Source organism: Littorina saxatilis, linkage group LG16 (assembly GCF_037325665.1).
Source record: "Littorina saxatilis isolate snail1 linkage group LG16, US_GU_Lsax_2.0, whole genome shotgun sequence".
NCBI lineage: Eukaryota > Metazoa > Mollusca > Gastropoda > Littorinimorpha > Littorinidae > Littorina > Littorina saxatilis.
The window spans coordinates 1,203,771-1,224,589 of record NC_090260.1 but is presented as its reverse complement, the minus strand read 5'-3'; the positions used below and the strand labels follow the sequence as shown (position 1 = coordinate 1,224,589).

The 20,819-nt window shown below is 37.7% G+C and overlaps 1 long non-coding RNA gene across 2 annotated transcripts; it reads right to left on the bottom strand.

Annotated features, from left to right (window-relative positions):
- Nucleotides 1-11,280: 11,280 nt before the first annotated feature.
- On the bottom strand, nucleotides 11,281-16,928 carry LOC138950164 (uncharacterized). Of its 2 annotated transcripts, XR_011450534.1 has the most exons (4): nucleotides 15,038-15,189; nucleotides 14,741-14,833; nucleotides 13,728-13,825; nucleotides 11,281-11,480 (listed from the first exon to the last, which is right to left on the bottom strand). It is a non-coding gene; the product is annotated as an uncharacterized lncRNA (long non-coding RNA). The 2 variants fall into 2 exon arrangements; XR_011450535.1 differs by lacking the exons at nucleotides 14,741-14,833; nucleotides 15,038-15,189 and adding an exon at nucleotides 16,535-16,928.
- Between the last annotated feature and the right edge of the window lie 3,891 nt (nucleotides 16,929-20,819).

Genomic DNA, 20,819 nt, shown 5'->3' with positions numbered 1-20,819 from the left:
GGCTTCGCCTCTTGTTTTTTTTTATAATATAAAGATTGGGAGAAAGACTTGTTTTTTTCAGAATTGGTTTGATTACAACATTTATTTCATTGGTCAGTTGCTTAATGACGATGGAAGTTTTTATACCTATAACGAGTTTTGTAAAAAGTATCAAATCAGAACAATTTTTTGAGTTATTTAGGATGTGTGGGAGCAATAAAAAAAATATAAAAACGTTTGATATTGTTTTGGAGAATTGTTTGATATTGTTTTGGTTGATAGTATTAAATCAGTGTCAGTCATTCACTCCCGAATGAAAGGAGCAACATTCTATTATGAAAAATTATTACAGGATGGAAAGCGTCCACATTTTTGTACAAAATGGGAAGGTAAATTAGAAGGCGATATTGATTGGAAATCATGTTTTAAATATGTAACGAACATTTCTGAAGTGAAACTTAAATGGTTTCAAATCCGAGTATTACATAGGATTTTGGCAACAAATGTGATATTAAAACAAATGGGAGTAGTAGAAGACGTGATGTGCCATTATGCCGAGACGAGAGGGATAGTATTCAACATTGTTTGTGGGGGTGTCAATATATACAGTCATTTTGGAATGATTTGTTAAACTATGTTAAAAATGAATGTCACAATGTTGAACATATTTTTTAATGAAAAGTTTATTTTGTTTGGTATTGATCAATAAAAAAATAGTACAGTTTTTGATTTTATAATATTAAATACCAAGTTTTTTTTATTGATAAGTGTGAGTATGCAAAAGCTGTTCCTACACTGGCTGCATTTAAAAGAGATCTGAGAAAAAGGGTATTTGGTAGAAGAATATTTGTGATCCTCCACCACGAAATGAGTCGCATGTCACCTTTGCATGATTTTCATATTTTTACATTTTCCTAAAGAGTTTTTTTTATACTCTATCAAGTGGTGAAAACCGTTTTTAGAAAAGAGCGAAAACTGTTTGAGTTATAAGCCTGTGACTAAGGTGACCCTCACACTGTTACCAGACACTCCCCGGACTTATAATAAGCCTAGCGCAGAACCGCGCGAGGTGACATGCGACTCATCTCGTGGTGGAGGGTCACATTTAAGTAAAATAATTTTACATATAATAAATTTCTTCTGGAGCGGTACCCATTTAAACCTCTGATATTATCAAATGATTGATTGTTTTTCTGATTGAGTTTGTAAGGATGAAATTTGGTTTTGGAGTTAATATGAGGTTAAAGATGGGTTTTTTATTTTAGACTTGGACATAAACATTGTCTGTTTATTTTGCAGCAGCTTAGCAACAGGACTCGGTGGTTATGAGTAGTTTTACAAAATAATCAAATAGAAAGATAAGAAAGGAGACGAAGAGCTTGTTTACATAATGTAGAAATGTATTGAATATGGGCTGTGTGACTGTATGCTTTATTGTGTTTTCCCCTTGTTTTTGTTCTTGTATTTTTGAAGATGCATATAGCCTAGTTTTGTATGTTTGATGTTATTTGATGTTGTTTAATGTTGTCTGATGTTGTCTGATGTTGTCTGATGTTGTCTGATGTTGTCTGATGTTGTCTGATGTTGTTGTCTGATGTTGTTGTCGTGTACCAAAAATAATTAAAAACGTGTTGGGAAAAAAAAACTGAAACATAAAAAAATCTGTGACATGGGTCACGTGACCACCGCGCAAATAAGGGTACCGCAAAACATAAGGACCCCCCCCCCCCCACCACCACCCCCTGGCCATCTGATGTACCTATCAGAGAAAAAAATAAAACAATATGTGGACTTTTTGAGCTCTTCCCCCAACTCCCTTAGTTTATTTGGTCTTCTAAAACTATTTCAAATTATGAACAACATCAATTTTGATTCCCAGTTGCAAGGAAAGACCAAAAAATGACCTCACAAATGCAACATTTTCTCGGCTTCTGGGAGGCTTTGCCGCCCAGACCCCCCAAAGGGGCGTTTCCCCTGCACCCCACCGGGGCCTCAGCGGCCCCTGGACCCCTGCCTTCAGTTGGACCCCCCTCCCCCCTCAAACGAACTTGGTCCGGCCCTGTGTGGGTAGAATTGTATACTTGTGTGAGTGACGTGAGTGTGTAGATGAGAATGTGAAAGTTGTTTTGGACCCAGACACACACAGCAGACTTCAACGCAACAGCTCCAGTATATTAGGTATTACTCTTAGCTAAGTTTCAGCATGACAAAGAAATTCGAGTGACACAGCTAATGGCTGTACTTGTTATTTCTCTATTAAAACAAATGTTTCAAGATCTTTAGGCCAACAAAATTAAATTGTGTGTTTCTAATAACATGGCTAAACAAAATAGGGCAGGTAGGTAGGGATTTATTTATTTTTTTGTTGCCAGGATAGAATTCTTGAAAATAACTAAATGACACAAAGAGACAAGACTCGCTATAGATAGATTTATAAAAAAAATTTAAAAATGTGACAAAGGATATAAAATGATTGTTTTACCTGGTCTGGAATCTTCAGTAGTAATTGCATAAAAAAAGTCTGATAATTATATCAATTATCATGATAACTTTTTCTTAAAATAGGTGCGTTAAATCCTAGTTGGTTTGTTTTTAATGGACTAAGCAATCAACCCTTGGACTGACAGAAAAGATGTATTATAAAAATGTCCAGTTGCTTAATATTACTTCTTTTTCTTTGGAAGAGAATATGCACTCTTTTGTGTTCAAATGGGTAGGGGGGGGGGGGGGGGGTAGTAAAAGGATCACAGTTCAAGATTGTGCGCGACAAGAGGTGTGTTTCTTTTAACTGTGATGAAGAGGGATAACTCAACTTGGTATCTAACACTATTTCTGAACACTGTAACCACTGTAACCACTTTAGCACTTTTAATTTATTTTGTCTGTCTTCCAAACTTCTAATTCAGCTTCAAAAATGAGAGAAAAATAGTGGGGTTTTTCTGAAGTCAAATCACTATGTTGGATAGTCTATTTTGCTTCCCTATTTATCTTCTTAAGTTTTTGATCATCTGATTACTTTGCTTTTCTATTTGGAAGATAATATGCACTCTTTTCTGAAAAATGGGTAGGGGGTGGGGGTAGTAAAAGCATCACAGTTCAAGATTTTGCGTGACAAGAGATGTGTTTCTTTTTACTGTGATAAGGAGGGATAACTCAACTTGGTATTTAACACTATTTCTGAACACTGTAACCACTTTAGCACTTTTAATTTATATTTTTCTGTCTTCCAAGCTTTAAATTCAGCTTATAAAATGAGTAAAAAGGTGGGTTTTTTCTGAATTCACCCGTTAAATCACTCTGTTGGTTGTTCTATTTTGCTTCCCTATTTCTGTTCTGAAGTTTTTGATCATCTGATTACCTTGCCTTTCTATTTGGAAGATAATATGCACTCTTTTCTGAAAAAATGGGTAGGGGGTGGGGGTAGTAAAAACATCAAAGTTCAAGATTTTGCGTGACAAGAGGTGCGTTTCTTTTAACTGTGATGAAGAGGGATAACTCAACTTGGTATCTAACATTATTTCTCAACACTGTAACCACTTTAGCACTTTTAAATTTTTTTTTTTTTGTCTTCCAAGCTTTAAATTAAGCTTATAAAATGAGTAAAAAAGTGGGTTTTTTCTGAATTCACCAGTTAAATCACTATGTTGCATGTTCTATTTTGCTTCCCTATTTCTGTTCTTAAGTTTTGATCATCTGACTACCTCGCTTGTCTATTTGGAAGATAATATGCACTCTTTTCTGAAAAATGAGTAGGGGGTGGGGGTAGTAAAAGCATCACAGTTCAAAATATTGCGCGACAAGAGGTGTATTTCTTTTAAAATTGGTGAAGAGGGATAACTCAACTTGTTATTTAACACTATTTCTGAACACTGTAACCACTTTAACACTTATAATTTATGTTTGAGTGTGTTCCATGCTTCAAATTGGGCTTCAAAAATGGATACACAAGGTGTTTTTTCCAAATTCACCTGTAAAATCACTATGTTTGATGTTCTATTTTGCTTCCCTATTTCTCTTCTTCAGTTTGTGATCATCCGATTGTTTTTTTGTTTACATATTCACAATAACAATACAATATCACAAATTCTTCAGTAGGGTTTGCGTGAAAAAATCTGATACCTATGCTCAAACTTCAGTCGTTATCTCAAAATTTTGCGCGACAAGCTCTATTCATTTTGTTTTTTCCTGATAAACAAAACACTGAACTAACATAAAAACAAACCTTTAAAACTGCCTAACCACTTTGAAATATGGACTCAGGTGTGTACTCCAGCCTTAAACCCGAAAGTATTTCCAACGTTTTACAAAAAATCCTCTGCATAGTGATTTTGTTGCGCCATTGATGGTGATGGACGTTTAGCCTCAACCCTGAACCACCTTGATACAAAAACATTTTTATGTAAGTCGAACCCGGGTACCCCCCTTTAGACGGAGACAACCAGTTCATCAAAAGGGGGAACTTTTAAAATGAGGTACATTTCTATGTAATTCGAACCCCCCTTTAGACGGAGACAACCAGTTCATCAAAAGGGGGAACTTTTAAAATGAGGTACATTTCTATGTAAGTCGAACCCCCCTTTAGACGGAGACAACCAGTTCATCAAAAGGGGGAACTTTTAAAATGAGGTACATTTCTATGTAAGTCGAACCCCCCTTTAGACGGAGACAACCAGTTCATCAAAAGGGGGAACTTTTAAAATGAGGTACATTTCTATGTAAGTCGAACCCCCCTTTAGACGGAGACAACCAGTTCATCAAAAGGGGGAAGTTTTAAAATGAGGTATATTTCTATGTAAGTCGAACCCCCTTTAGACGGAGACAACCAGTTCATCAAAAGGGGGAACTTTTAAAATGAGGTACATTTCTATGTAACTCGAACCCCCCTTTAGACGGTGACAACCAGTTCATCAAAAGGGGGAACTTTTAAAATGAGGTACATTTCTATGTAAGTCGAACCCCCCTTTAGACGGAGACAACCAGTTCATCAAAAGGGGGAAGTTTTAAAATGAGGTACATTTCTATGTAAGTCGAACCCCCTTTAGACGGAGACAACCAGTTCATCAAAAGGGGGAAGTTTTAAAATGAGGTACATTTCTATGTAAGTCGAACCCCCTTTAGACGGAGACAACCAGTTCATCAAAAGGGGGAAGTTTTAAAATGAGGTACATGTCTATGTTAGTCGAACCCCCCTTTAGACGGAGACAACCAGTTCATCAAAAGGGGGAAGTTTTAAAATGAGGTTGTTGCTGCCGCAGTTCGTAAATCGGGCGCCTGTGCCGCGTCACTAAAAACTCACCTGACGCTTTTGGTAGTCCGCCGCACACAAATATAGTTCGTCAGCTTTTATTGATTTTACTTGAAGACTTGCAAGGCTTGGAAGTGTGTTTTTAAGTCGATGACTTGATCATGTCTTAACTTTGTCGCATATACCATGTGGATGCAGAAAACATCTTTTTGGGGGTTACTTGTGATATATGTATTGATACGCGCACTTCCGAATGCAAGCTAGCTTTTAGCACGTTTTGTTAGTTCAGTTCGACCGGTGCCGTCAAGGAAGACAGACTGATCCTCACTGCTTTCCTCAGATAACTAAAAGTGCCAACGAGGTAATGTGATCTTTGTAGAATGTTTCGCTACTTTTCTCAGATAACTTTTAAAGCCAACGAAGTATGTAGTCTTGTAGAATATTTTCACTGCTCTCTCAAATGTGGTTGTAACGCCTGCAGGACACGTGAACTTGCAGGATATTTTGTAATATTTTTACGGGCTCGTTCATGGCATGGGCTTCACGTGATATATGTGCCAGGTCTTTTGGGCTGGACTCTATCTGACACATAACTCAGAGGCATAGTTAGTTTGGTCTGTTTTTAGTGCAAGTATGAGTAACGAAAATTACAGATAGCGATACCTTTTGAGAGAGGCAATGGAGATCACCCTCATGACTTTAAATTACCGTAACATATAGAAGGGATAGTTCCCTTATACTGACATCAGCGATTTGTACTCGGGCTTGATGTTGCATTTGTTGACGATACAGACTTGGAATTTGCATAATGTGTGCCATGTTCTGAGTTAGACTCTTTCTTAGCTTATTCTTTTAGCCATTTCATGCTCAGTCCTTCTTACTATTGTGTGTCAGTTTTTATGAGATGAACTTGAAACTCCCATGACATGTGTCATGTTTTGAATTGGACCTTTTTCTGGATTTTATATCGGCTATTTCTTACTTGGTTTTATCATTGTGTTTCAGTTTTACGACACCACGGGTTATGTTCAAAGGGAAAAATAAAGCGATTTACATAACCTTGCGTGCCAGTGTGAACGTTGGAAGGAAGGCAGTGACAGAGGTACATGTCTATGTAAGTCGAACCCCCCTTTAGACGGAGACAACCAGTTCATCAAAAGGGGGAAGTTTTAAAATGAGGTACATTTCTATGTAAGTCGAACCCCCCTTTAGACGGAGACAACCAGTTCATCAAAAGGGGGAAGTTTTAAAATGAGGTACATTTCTATGTAATTCGAACCCCCCTTTAGACGGAGACAACCAGTTCATCAAAAGGGGGAACTGTTAAAATAAGGTACATTTCTATGTAAGTCGAACCCCCCTTTAGACGGAGACAACCAGTTCATCAAAAGGGGGAAGTTTTAAAATGAGGTACATTTCTATGTAAGTCGAACCCCCCTTTAGACGGAGACAACCAGTTCATCAAAAGGGGGAACTTTTAAAATGAGGTACATTTCTATGTAAGTCGAACCCCCCTTTAGACGGAGACAACCAGTTCATCAAAAGGGGGAAGTTTTAAAATGAGGTTGTTGCTGCCGCAGTTCGTAAATCGGGCGCCTGTGCCGCGTCACTAAAAACTCACCTGACGCTTTTGGTAGTCCGCCGCACACAAATATAGTTCGTCAGCTTTTATTGATTTTACTTGAAGACTTGCAAGGCTTGGAAGTGTGTTTTTAAGTCGATGACTTGATCATGTCTTAACTTTGTCGCATATACCATGTGGATGCAGAAAACATCTTTTTGGGGGTTACTTGTGATATATGTATTGATGCGCGCACTTCCGAATGTAAGCTAGCTTTTAGCACGTTTTGTTAGTTCAGTTCGACCGGTGCCGTCAAGGAAGACAGACTGATCCTCACTGCTTTCCTCAGATAACTAAAAGTGCCAACGAGGTAATGTGATCTTTGTAGAATGTTTCGCTACTTTTCTCAGATAACTTTTAAAGCCAACGAAGTATGTAGTCTTGTAGAATATTTTCACTGCTCTCTCAAATGTGGTTGTAACGCCTGCAGGACACGCGAACTAAGTTGCATGATATTTTCGTAATATTTCTACGAGCTCGTTCATGGCATGGGCTTCACGTGATATATGTGCCAGGTCTTTTTGGCTGGACTCTATCTGACACATAACTCAGAGGCATAGTTCGTTTGGTCTGTTTTTAGTGCAAGTATGAGCAACGAAAATTACAGATAGCGATACCTTTTGAGAGAGGCAATGGAGATCATCCTCATGATTTTAAATTACCGTGACATATAGAAGGGATAGTTCCCTTATACTGACATCAGCGATTTGTACTCGGGCTTGATGTTGCATTTGTTGACGATACAGACTTGGAATTTGCATAATGTGTGCCATGTTCTGAGTTAGACTCTTTCTTAGCTTATTCTTTTAGCCATTTCATGCTCAGTCCTTCTTACTATTGTGTGTCAGTTTTTATGAGATGAACTTGAAACTCCCATGACATGTGTCATGTTTTGAATTGGACCTTTTTCTGGATTTTATATCGGCTATTTCTTACTTGGTTTTATCATTGTGTTTCAGTTTTACGACACCACGGGTTATGTTCAAAGGGAAAAATAAAGCGATTTACATAACCTTGCGTGCCAGTGTGAACGTTGGAAGGAAGGCAGTGACAGAGGTACATGTCTATGTAAGTCGAACCCCCCTTTAGACGGAGACAACCAGTTCATCAAAAGGGGGAAGTTTTAAAATGAGGTACATTTCTATGTAAGTCGAACCCCCCTTTAGACGGAGACAACCAGTTCATCAAAAGGGGGAAGTTTTAAAATGAGGTACATTTCTATGTAATTCGAACCCCCCTTTAGACGGAGACAACCAGTTCATCAAAAGGGGGAACTGTTAAAATAAGGTACATTTCTATGTAAGTCGAACCCCCCTTTAGACGGAGACAACCAGTTCATCAAAAGGGGGAAGTTTTAAAATGAGGTACATTTCTATGTAAGTCGAACCCCCCTTTAGACGGAGACAACCAGTTCATCAAAAGGGGGAACTTTTAAAATGAGGTACATTTCTATGTAAGTCGAACCCCCCTTTAGACGGAGACAACCAGTTCATCAAAAGGGGGAAGTTTTAAAATGAGGTACATGTCTATGTAAGTCGAACCCCCCTTTAGACGGAGACAACCAGTTCATCAAAAGGGGGAAGTTTTAAAATGAGGTACATTTCTATGTAAGTCGAACCCCCCTTTAGACGGAGACAACCAGTTCATCAAAAGGGGGAAGTTTTAAAATGAGGTACATTTCTATGTAATTCGAACCCCCCTTTAGACGGAGACAACCAGTTCATCAAAAGGGGGAACTGTTAAAATAAGGTACATTTCTATGTAAGTCGAACCCCCCTTTAGACGGAGACAACCAGTTCATCAAAAGGGGGAAGTTTTAAAATGAGGTACATTTCTATGTAAGTCGAACCCCCCTTTAGACGGAGACAACCAGTTCATCAAAAGGGGGAACTTTTAAAATGAGGTACATTTCTATGTAAGTCGAACCCCCCTTTAGACGGAGACAACCAGTTCATCAAAAGGGGGAAGTTTTAAAATGAGGTACATGTCTATGTAAGTCGAACCCCCCTTTAGACGGAGACAACCAGTTCATCAAAAGGGGGAAGTTTTAAAATGAGGTACATTTCTATGTAAGTCGAACCCCCCTTTAGACGGAGACAACCAGTTCATCAAAAGGGGGAAGTTTTAAAATGAGGTACATTTCTATGTAATTCGAACCCCCCTTTAGACGGAGACAACCAGTTCATCAAAAGGGGGAACTGTTAAAATAAGGTACATTTCTATGTAAGTCGAACCCCCCTTTAGACGGAGACAACCAGTTCATCAAAAGGGGGAAGTTTTAAAATGAGGTACATTTCTATGTAAGTCGAACCCCCCTTTAGACGGAGACAACCAGTTTAGTCTTTCGGATGAGACGAAAAACCGAGGTCCCTTCGTGTACACTACATTGGGGTGTGCACGTTAAAGATCCCACGATTGACAAAAGGGTCTTTCCTGGCAAAATTGTATAGGCATAGATAAAAATGTCCACCAAATACCCGTTTGACTTGGAATAAAGGCCGTGAAAGGTGAATGCTCGCCTAATAGGCTACTGAGCTTTACTGGCCGATGTGAATGCGTTATATATTGTGTGTAAAAAATATCTGTTTGTCTGTCTGTCTGTAAAAAATTCCATTTCAAACGGCAGAAATTAATATGTAAGCGCCTAGGGCTATATCTAGATTAGGCGCATAAAAATGATCACAATAATAATAATAATAATGTCTATGAAAGTCGAACCCCCCTTTAGACGGAGACAACCAGTTCATCAAAAGGGGGAAGTTTTAAAATGAGGTACATGTCTATGTAAGTCGAACCCCCCTTTAGACGGAGACAACCAGTTCATCAAAAGGGGGAAGTTTTAAAATGAGGTACATTTCTATGTAAGTCGAACCCCCCTTTAGACGGAGACAACCAGTTCATCAAAAGGGGGAAGTTTTAAAATAAGGTACATGTCTATGTAAGTCGAACCCCCCTTTAGACGGAGACAACCAGTTCATCAAAAGGGGGAAGTTTTAAAATGAGGTACATTTCTATGTAAGTCGAACCCCCCTTTAGACGGAGACAACCAGTTCATCAAAAGGGGAAAGTTTTGAAATGAGGTACATGTCTATGTAAGTCGAACCCCCCTTTAGACGGAGACAACCAGTTCATCAAAAGGGGGAAGTTTTAAAATGAGGTACATTTCTATGTGAGTTGAACCCCCCTTTAGACGGAGACAACCAGTTCATCAAAAGGGGGAAGTTTTAAAATGAGGTACATGTCTATGTAAGTCGAACCCCCCTTTAGACGGAGACAACCAGTTCATCAAAAGGGGGAAGTTTTAAAATGAGGTACATGTCTATGTAAGTCGAACCCCCCTTTAGACGGAGACAACCAGTTCATCAAAAGGGGGAAGTTTTAAAATGAGGTACATTTCTATGTAAGTCGAACCCCCCTTTAGACGGAGACAACCAGTTCATCAAAAGGGGGAAGTTTTAAAATGAGGTACATGTCTATGTAAGTCGAACCCCCCTTTAGACGGAGACAACCAGGGCTGAGGTGCACGAAGATCGAAGCGGGTGACAACCATTGGGTGGTAACTTGGTGAGAGTTGTCACCTTCTTGGGGGCTAACCGACTTGGGTCTCTCCCTCCCACTTGGTCGCGGTGCACGAAGCCGTCTCGGTCATTTACCCTACCGTGTCGGAGGTTATAAATAGATTCGGGAAAGTGACTTCAGTGGCCTTAGTGCGCATGCGCTGATCATGGTGTTTACCGTGGAGCCATCTGGAATCCAAGGGAAATAAAATAAAACTTGACTATAATTATCAGAAAAGGGACAGGCAGTGACCAAAAATAAATGATACAATATTTGTAAATGTGGATAAGCACTGAGGCGAAAAACTAACGTGTGTCTGTTTTTGAGCGCTTTTAGGGCACATCAATTAGGGTTGGGGTTGGGTGAAGAAGGAGATTAAAAACAAAACAAAAACTACTGTGAATTTTGGTTAATTTTATCAAAATTCGGTTTGTTTTATAAAGTTATATCTGAGGTTTCACAGATTTTCAATGTGCACTGATACACTGGCCTCGAATGAATCCCTTGGTCTACGACCGAACCAAAATCATCCTGTTTCTTAATGTTTTGAGCAATGGGTCTTTTTTTTCTTTACATTTTAATTCAGCTTCATTCTACTCAGAAGAAATTCTTTCAATGTGATGATAAAAACATTAGATAGACGTTTGCTCGGAGAACGTTTGTCAACACAGCAACATTTAAAAAAAAGGAGGACGATATAGATTGTTAAATAAAAGGATCTGTGCTTTAGCATTCTGTCTCATCGTCATTGTTAACTGTTGCACTTCACACACACACACACACACACACACACACACACACACACACACACACACACACACACACACATACACACACATGTATACACTTTTGCTCCAGTTACAATCATGTACTTCGTAAGGCTTTATTCAAGTTTGTCTCTTGTTCTTAAACATCCGAATTCAAAGCACATGTCTGAGCTGAGAATATATACATGAATGTCTGCCGCCATTCAATGTGAAATAATGTTGATTAGTGATCCAAACACTTCCGAAGAATGCTGGTTCGTGTGTCTTCAGTCAACCGGCGCCGCATCATCACAACTCCACCCCTGCCTGCCTGCAAAAATACAAACATAGATGGTGACACACACAAAATTCAACCCAATTTTTGTTTTTATAATTTCTACATCCGTTGACCGAATTAGTTATCATTTGGTGTTTATTAACTACAGCTTATGCATGACGAAGGTCAACAAAGTTGTGAGTTTACATGTTAAATGGAGGGGTACTTTGGAACACTTTTGAAAGAAGCTAAAAAATCGGACCATGAAACCTACAAACAGGAAACTTCGTGGAATGGTGATGAACAAAGTGAAATTCATGCACAACAACCATGAAGATATTCGCCGAACACGATTGACTGGAAAAATGACCCCTTCATGGTAGAGTCACACTTGCGCAAAATTAACCGATGACAGGAACGCAATCCTCTATGGGGATGCCCTCCTCCTGCCTGTAATGGCTGTACTCAAGTCACTGATTGTCTAAGGTTGTTTATGGTATACTACGTCCTTCAAATAACCCCAAAAATATCAATCTTGAAGAATTAAATCGGGTTCGTTAGTCTACCGCTCCATTTTAAACCTCGAACTGTTGAGTCCATCCCCGAATTTGGATTCTTTTTCGAAAGACAACCAAAGTCAGACCATTTCACCTACAAAATAGCATCTTTCGGGACTAGTCATGCCGAAGCTGAAATTAATGTACACCAAGTATGAAGTATACGAAATACCCTTACTTTCTTGCAGACACCTCAGTTAGCTATCATGCATGCAACTGACTCAAGAAGTCTCACTGGGGAGTTGGAAACTGTGTCGTCTTCAGCCGATTAATAAATTACAATATATCAGTAAACACACACACACACACACACACACACACACACACACACACACACACACACACACACACACACACACACACACACACACACACACACACACACACACACACAGAATTACAGTCAGCATTGCAAAAAATAAAGATGAATTTTCTTATGCATAATGCCAAAGAAGGCAAATTAGTCTGATTTTTGAATTTAAACGAATGATGCAAACAGCGCTACATACCTTGTTCATATCCTGTTCTGCAATGTGGGCTGGCGTATATGTTTAATTAGCCCATTGTACATATCCTAGCAGTAAAAACTGTAAGAGATCAAAATCAGATAACATTAGGAAAATGATACCGCTTGCAGAAACAAAACACAAGAATGCATACTTCTTTCATTTTAGCCAGTCTGAAAAATTCATGTTCGCCAGTGTAAAAACTTACATGACATTTCCACGAACAGCTTCTATACAAAAGTATGCCCTAGCATTGGGAACTTCGTGGGACTCGAGAAAGGAAAAGAAATAATAGCTTAGAAACTATTCGGTGTTGTGTTGTTATCCTGCAATTGAATAGATGAAAAATCCATGCGTCCTTAAAAGGCACAGTCCTTTCCATGCAAACGATTTGGCTCAACCCAAACCTGGCGATGCTTTTACGTAGAATAAGACTTCCCCTTTCCCAAGACACATGACAAAATTCAACAGCCTGAATCAGTGAATGCTTTGTGTGCACAACAAATTGTTATCCTTTATTTTTTTTGCGAATTCACTTTTCATTAACAAAAAACTTGTAAAAAAAACCAAATTCACCAAATTCCAGCTGAGCAGAACTGCTTTCACAATAAGGACTGGGCCTTTAAAGGTACGTTCCTCATCATATTACCCAGTATATCAGACACCACATTGTCATGTTTGTCCAGGTTTTTACATGGAAAAAATAAAACTTTATTTTAACATGGGCACATACGTCTGACTTCTTTTGGTGGAGATTGGAGGATGTGCGATTCATTTCCTACTAGGCACTGGTGTCAACATGTGAAATTCATGAAGCGAAATGTTTTCACTATACACAGAACATAACCAGGCTATCAAATGTGTGGTCTATGTTCAAGTCAGAATGATGCCCTCATTTTTTTTTTAATTTGAGAGATCTGTGATTTCTGACATTTTGGTTCAAAATGTAAGGAATTTATACTTAAGCTCTAATGAGTAAAATCTGTCTTGTCAAAAACCTAAAAACATAGTCCTTCCTCTACATGCAAGACTTTCTTTTATCTGTGCATCTTCATTTAGTACAGCAAACAAACAAAAACATCACACTCTGCATAGCGAAACAACTTGCAAAGAAAACCTCACAATCTTTATTGGGAGAAAGCCCCTGACTGTTGCAATGTTTTATGCATTAAAAAACCCACTGAAACTGTGTGTTTGAATTCTTCAGTTTGATCAGCTATATGTGTTTAAAAAGTTACCTTGATCATTCTGACATGCTGTGGCTCAAATCACATCTCAGACAATGTTGTAGACTCCATAGATCTATAGACGTTGAGGCGCATGGAAGAACTGCATTCTGTGGAAACACAAAACATATACACAGAGGAAGAACAAGTCACAACAACTTTTAGCAGCAGCAACAGTATATATGATTTTATTAGTGTGGTGTTCGTGATCTAATGAGTTGGGGGGGGGGGGGGATGGATGTGAGAAGGCTAGTTGGGGAACCGGGGGAGGTTTGATATTAGTCAGCATTGTCATTTAAATGTAATGACTGGTACAATGTTTAATGTATTTGGAAGACAACAACACTGCAATGTATAATGTGAACCAACTTCTGCATGACAAAGATCAGGTAAACAAAAAAAGTTACCTGTTTCATTCTGGAAACCTTTTGGTCCCATCACATCTCAGGCGTAAACACATACTGTAGTGATTAAAACAAAAACAGGCATTTTAATGGACAAAACGAATTATGTGGATAGGTAAAACAGTAAGAAGAACAGGCGCAGCAAAAAAGTCAATAATCTTACTCCAAATAACACAATCACAGATTCAGTAACTGAACCCCATTTAAGTGTTAGTGATTCTGATATTCAAATGACTGAATTTAAAACAGGGAGAGAGAGATTGTGAATATATGTGTGTGTGTGTGTGTGTGTGTGTGTGTGTGTGTATGTGTGTGTGTGTGTGTGTGTGTGTGTGTGTGTGTGTGTACAGGGTAAATGCAGAGCCATTAATTAAAAACAAAACCTTGTTACTGTTAAATATCAAACAGTTATACAACATAAGAGGCAATGGAAAAGTTGGATATGGATATGAAAATATATGTTGCAGGTGGAAGAGGGGAGGGGGAGAGGGTCTTTGTTGCTTGCAGTTAATAAGCAACTAAGGCCAGCTGTTGTTCTGGGTGTAACCTTGTAATGTTTAAGCAAACATGTTTGTGGATCACCTTCTGCATTTAGATCTGTTTGAGTATTTGCAAAGTTACCTTGATCATTGTGGCATCCTCTTGATCCCATCACATCTGAGACTATGGCCTGTAGACTCCATGGTCAGACGCTGGAGTGATAACAGGGTCATTCTGAAAAATTGAACATAATTATGCAGATAGGGGGCAAGGATAGGGGGGTGGGGGCAGGGTTGAAGGTTGGTTACAGTGCTAGTTGGACATGAGAGTGTTATGGGGTGAGGATGGTTCTGATATTAATAAGCATAATCAGTTAAAGCTCACAACTATCTTGATCTTCACAGACATGAATTGCATAATGAATCCACAAGCATGTACCTTTATTTTTGCCCTTGAGTTATAGGTGGAAGGAAATGTTGAGTGGTAAACACAAGTTGTATTGATCACTGGGTCAGCCTGTGGTCAGTCCCCTTTGATCTGCAGATTGCATCAGCATAAACAAACACAACGTCATCATCGTAAACAGCCTGAATGGTAAATTATGAATCTAAGAACACAAACACTCGATGGATCTAATTAGAGAGTCTGCAAACGAGTCATTTTACGTTGGAAATTCAATGACAATCTGTCAGTCAATGAAACAGATAGATCTGTCCCTGCGATTGTTTTTGCAAGCAGATAAATGTTTGAACTTCACTTATCCCCTTTTTATGGCAATCCGAATGGTGCAAAAGTCCCTTTTAGCTCTTGATGTCTAAATAACACATTATTTAGCTAAATAACGCGTTATTTAGCTAAACAATGCTTTATTTAGCTATATCATGCATTATTTAGCTAAATAATGCATTGTTTAAATTAAACAATGCATTATTTACAGATACAGAAAAAAGAGAGCCCAGAGCACTAAATAATGCATTGTTTAGCATAAATAAGAGATTGTGTTTGTAAATAACTCATTATTTATAAATAATTACGCGTTTTCTCTAAACAATATATTATATGTAAATAAAGTGTTATTTAAATAAATAAAATATTATTTAGATAAATAAAATATTATTTATCTAAATAAAATATTATTTAGATAAATAAAATATTATATGTAAATAAAATATTATTTATCTAAATAAAATATTATTTATCTAAATAAAATATTATTTAGATAAATAATTTATTATTTAGATAAATAATGTATTATTTAGATAAATAATTTATTATTTAGATAAATAATTTATTATTTACTGTTTTTGCCTTGAAATAGTATTATTACACTAAATAATGCTTTATATAGCTATATAATAGGTTTCCGCTATATAATTCATGATTTGGTAAATAATACATTATATACCGTAAATAAAATATTATATACCGTAAACAATTCATTGCATGGTCCAATCTTACATGGTCCAACCTTGCATGGTCCAACCTTACATGGTCCAACCTTAATTTAAACAATGCATTATTTAGCTAAATAATGCATGATATAGCTAAATAAAGCATTGTTTAGCTAAATAACGCGTTATTTAGCTAAATAATGTGTTATTTAGACATCAAGAGCTAAAAGGGACTTTTGCACCATTCGGATTGCCATATATCTTAACGTTATCATTCAACAGATTGATATTTTGCCTGACGATTTTCCTGCCGATGAGCTAAACAAACAATGAAAATCACAGAAGTGGTAAGATTTTGAAGACGAAATTCAGTCATACAAACAAACTCAACAGAAAGAATCTAGCTAACTACTGTACAGCTTTCGACAAAATCAACGCATTTGCATGCCTTAGTCATTCCTGCTTTGATTCCAATAATTCTACATGATCGTACTGCACAAAAAATACGAAAACGAGCTGATCGAAATGAGTAACACTGCCTCACCTGCTATGATTGTACTGTGAAAGCGAAGGTCGTCTGCGATTCGAGATTTCAAAGTCGAACAGCGGCGTTTCTGCACTCTCAGCGGTTATCTTGCTTGGAAATGTGAAAAGCATGACTTGAAATCGAACGGAAGGCACCATTCTACCTTTTCGTTTGGGCGTTGTTTTTGTAAAATCTCCGAAAATGTCATTTCGAAAAAGGCGGTCGCCATTTTTTTGGGTGCCAACTTCTTTGAGTGGGGCTGCTAGCTAGCTGGTCCAAACGGGAGCCTCCCATTCGGTACGCAACCCTGTGAAAAAAGCTTCGTGCACCCCGACCGGGAGGGAGCGGACCGACTTGGGCAGATCTCCCATTGGTTGTCACCCACTTTGGCTTCGTGCACCTCAGCCCAGTTCATCAAAAGGGGGAAGTTTTAAAATGAGGTACATTTACAGAAGTGGTGAATTTGTAACTTGTGTCCTGCACAAGAAGGTACGTTTACATTTTATTTGATATTGTATAGATGTTTTGTTGTTAGTTTATAAGTATCTATTTTGTATGCATTCTTAGTTTTATAATTGCGAAATATTGAATTTTGTGTTGAAAGAATTATTGCTTCTCTTTATTAAACGTAATCAGGATTTAAGAAATGTATGTTTGATAGTTGTTCACGGATATTTTTGCATTTTCCTAGTTTGATTGTGTAAAGATATTGTTTAGAATTGTTTTATTATAAAAAGTGGTCTGATAGGTTAAGGATAGCTATTTTATTGCTTGTGATTTTTAGATAAAAACGTGTGTCGAATTATATGATAGCGAGCTGTATGAATTGTATGAAAGTTACACTAAGGTCCAAATTGCATTAGATGAGTTTTCCCTATTACGAATAACATTCTGTTTTTAATGAATAAGTGAGAACAGCGCCCACGCGTGGCCCTATTTTCCTTTTCCCCCTTTCCTTTCTCCTGTGTCTGCTAGGGTCTGGCAGTAAACGCACAACGTGCGTGCGCAAGAGTCTTGACAGGTACCTCGGAATGTACCGCGCAGTAGCTGATAAATTGTTCAAGAGTATCCCCCCTTCCCTTCCTTCCTCATCCCTTGTCCTTCGTTCCTTCCCCCTTCTCCTTAACACGCTCAATTAGGAGGCGGAACCGATTAAAATGTTTAGGTATACACACAGGCGATGATGATAATAAATACCCTTTTCCCCTCTGATTAGACATTGTGCTTGTATTTGTGGAATGAGTTCACTGAGTAGACAAGGTATTTGTTTACAGTCAGCATGGTGTAGCCTGAGCGAGCTGTTCACACAGGAGATGTCGACCGTGACCGACAGGAAATTGTCCTGAGGTGTGTGGGATAATCTTACTTTTGATTTCAAGAAGATAACTGCAAACGAAGTTGTTTTCTTGGTGTTTGTTGACATTTTTGCAGTAATGCTATTTGTACGTCATTCTTAGTCATGTTTTCTCATTTTAATTGCTCTCACATTTACAATATGGTGTCTGTTTTCTATGTTTGACATTGTGTGTGTGTAATCCATGCGGTTACCTATTTTTAGTTTGTTGTTCACGTAGTCAAGGTTTACTTGTTGATTTACCATGATTCCTTGATCTATTGTACTTTTTTGGTTGATTGTATTCTCTTTTTAGGGAGAAAACTTGAAACTGCTTTTGGTAATGTTGGTAGTACTTTGCATGCTCAAATATATCATTGTAGTTCGTAGTACTTATTATTCTATTATAATCTTTACAGGTTGGTCCGAGGTAGAACGAATAAACAAGAAGTCAAATCATGAGAAGAGACTCTGTTTTGATGTTTGAGAGAATCCCTCCACAAATATATTACCTTACTGGGAGAATGCAGGTTTCCAGTACAAAGGACTTAACATTTCTTACATACTGCTTGACTAAAATCTTTATGGAATGGTAAGAAAGATAGAATAAAGAGAACAACAACATATCAGTCGTTGGAAGAGGGTGGGCTTAAAATGGTGGATTTGAAATGCTTTTTGTCAGCTCTGAAGATATCATGGTTACAGCGAGTCCTTTGTAGTGAAGGAAAAGTAACTAAACTTCTGAAAGCTCTGTGTCCACTTGTACATAACATTCACAAGAGAGGAGGTGAGTTTGGAAACATATTGATGCAAAGAGTTCAGAATCCTTTCTGGAGAGATGTTTTCAAACATTACAAACATTTTGCATGCAAATGTGTCCCCATCTCCTTGAGTGATTTTGCTTCAGAGCGTCTGTATTATAATGTACATATTTGCATAGATAAAAAGGTTATTTTTAACAGGAATTGGATGGAAAATGGCATTATTACAGTCGGTCACTTGATGAGAGCTGATGGGTTTTTGTCATATAACGATTTTAAATTGAAACATCCAAATTTACAACTGAATTTTGTTTTTTTCGAGGGCGTTATGCGCTCAGTTAAGAATTTTCATAAAAGACTAAAGTTAGATGCAGTTTTAAACAATGTTTTTCATATTGGTGATGATGTTGTATGGAAACAAATAGCTAAAGGTGGAGTAAAACATATATACCCATCTTGTGAAAAATGATGGCAATCTACAGTGCATGGAAAAATGGGCTAATTTATTGAATTTTGATGTAAATGTTGGAAAGGTATTTCTGACAATAAGGCGAACTACACAAGACACATACCTAAGGTGGTTCCAATATAGAATACTATATAGAATTTTTCCCACTCAACGCCTGTTATTTTTGATGAAAATTTCCGACACATCACTATGTAGCTTTTGTACACAGGAAGAGGAAACCTTAATACATTTGTTTTGGGAGTGCACAAGACTTAAGCTTTTTTGGTCTGATTTCACAGAATGGTTATGTCAAAATTTCACACATTGCAATAATTTGAATTTGTCAAAAGAGCTTGTCATTTTAGGGTATTTAGACAACTTTCATACGGATGCTGTTTTTGATTTGTTTATTCTCCTTGCCAAACAAAGTATATTTGGAGCCAAATTAAATAAGACAGTCCCAACACTAAATGTTTTTGTGAAAATTGTTAAAGAAAGGTTTTTGATCGAAAAGTATAATGCTAGTGTAAATAATTATTATGGTAAATTTGAAAAAGAGTGGTGTTTATATAGACACTTTTTTCATTGATGCTATAGGATAATTGTATTGATTGATTTCGTATGAACATTTTTGAATGTGATACCCCCTGACCCATTTACTCATAACAGGTTATACAGTACTTTTATGCCGATAATTAAACCCCATGTATACTTGGAGGCTAAATTGTGACCACCGTCCCCACCTACCTCCCTCCCCTCCCCCAACCTCGGTTACCCCCCCCCCCCCCCCTCCACAACCTCAGCCCCCCCCCCCCTTCCATATCCCCTGTTTTTTCAACAACCCACCCTACTGTCTATGTCTGTGTCTTGTCTAGGTATGTACGTGTGTATACGCTCTGTTGATAAACTCGGTGTATGATGTATGTTATGCTGTGTTTATGTGTATATAAAGGAAATAAAATGTATAAAAAAAAAATAAAAAAAATTAAAAAAAAAATAAAAAAAATCTTTACAAAAATTGACTATATTCTATACAAGAAACACTTAACACTATTGTGACTAGCACTGCCACGGCGTTAACGTCCTGCCTGCCCAAGCTTGCCACCAAGAAACTTCCCAAAAATCAGTAACTGTAAAGAAATCTGTCTAGCAAGCTTGAATTAAGTCCAATCACCACCAAATTTTGTGTACTAATTCAAAAATGGATGCCCAGTTCAGTCGTGCTATTTATAAGTTTGTCACGCGATTTGTTTTAGCAAAGGGGGGTGAAAGGGGGGTGAAAGGGGGATAATTTGTGTTTTTTAACGTTTTTTTGTGTGTGTTTTATTTTCCACTGCTTTTTTTAAAAGTTATTTTTTAACAGAAAGTATTATAAATAATGTTATAACCAAACAAGGTGTAAAACCTATGAATTAGCTGAAATATTGTTAACATTGTACACAGAAATAAGGAGACAGTACAAAGAAAAAAACAAGCAAATCACGCATTCACTCACAGCATCCTGACTCAAATGAAACAAAACTGTAACACTCACCAAATGATGTCTAGGTAATCCATATTGAATATAAGTCACATTTTCACAACAAAGTACCAACTGTACACCTATGAACAATTCCAAAAGGATTTGAAGGCTCCAGCCATCCATTGTTATCAGTGCTGCCACGCCCCCATAGCTCCTGCACGATTCCGAGATACATGTTCGTCTAGCAGTATCACCCCCTACCACGTGTAGTTGCCGACTCGTACTAGCAACAACGGGAC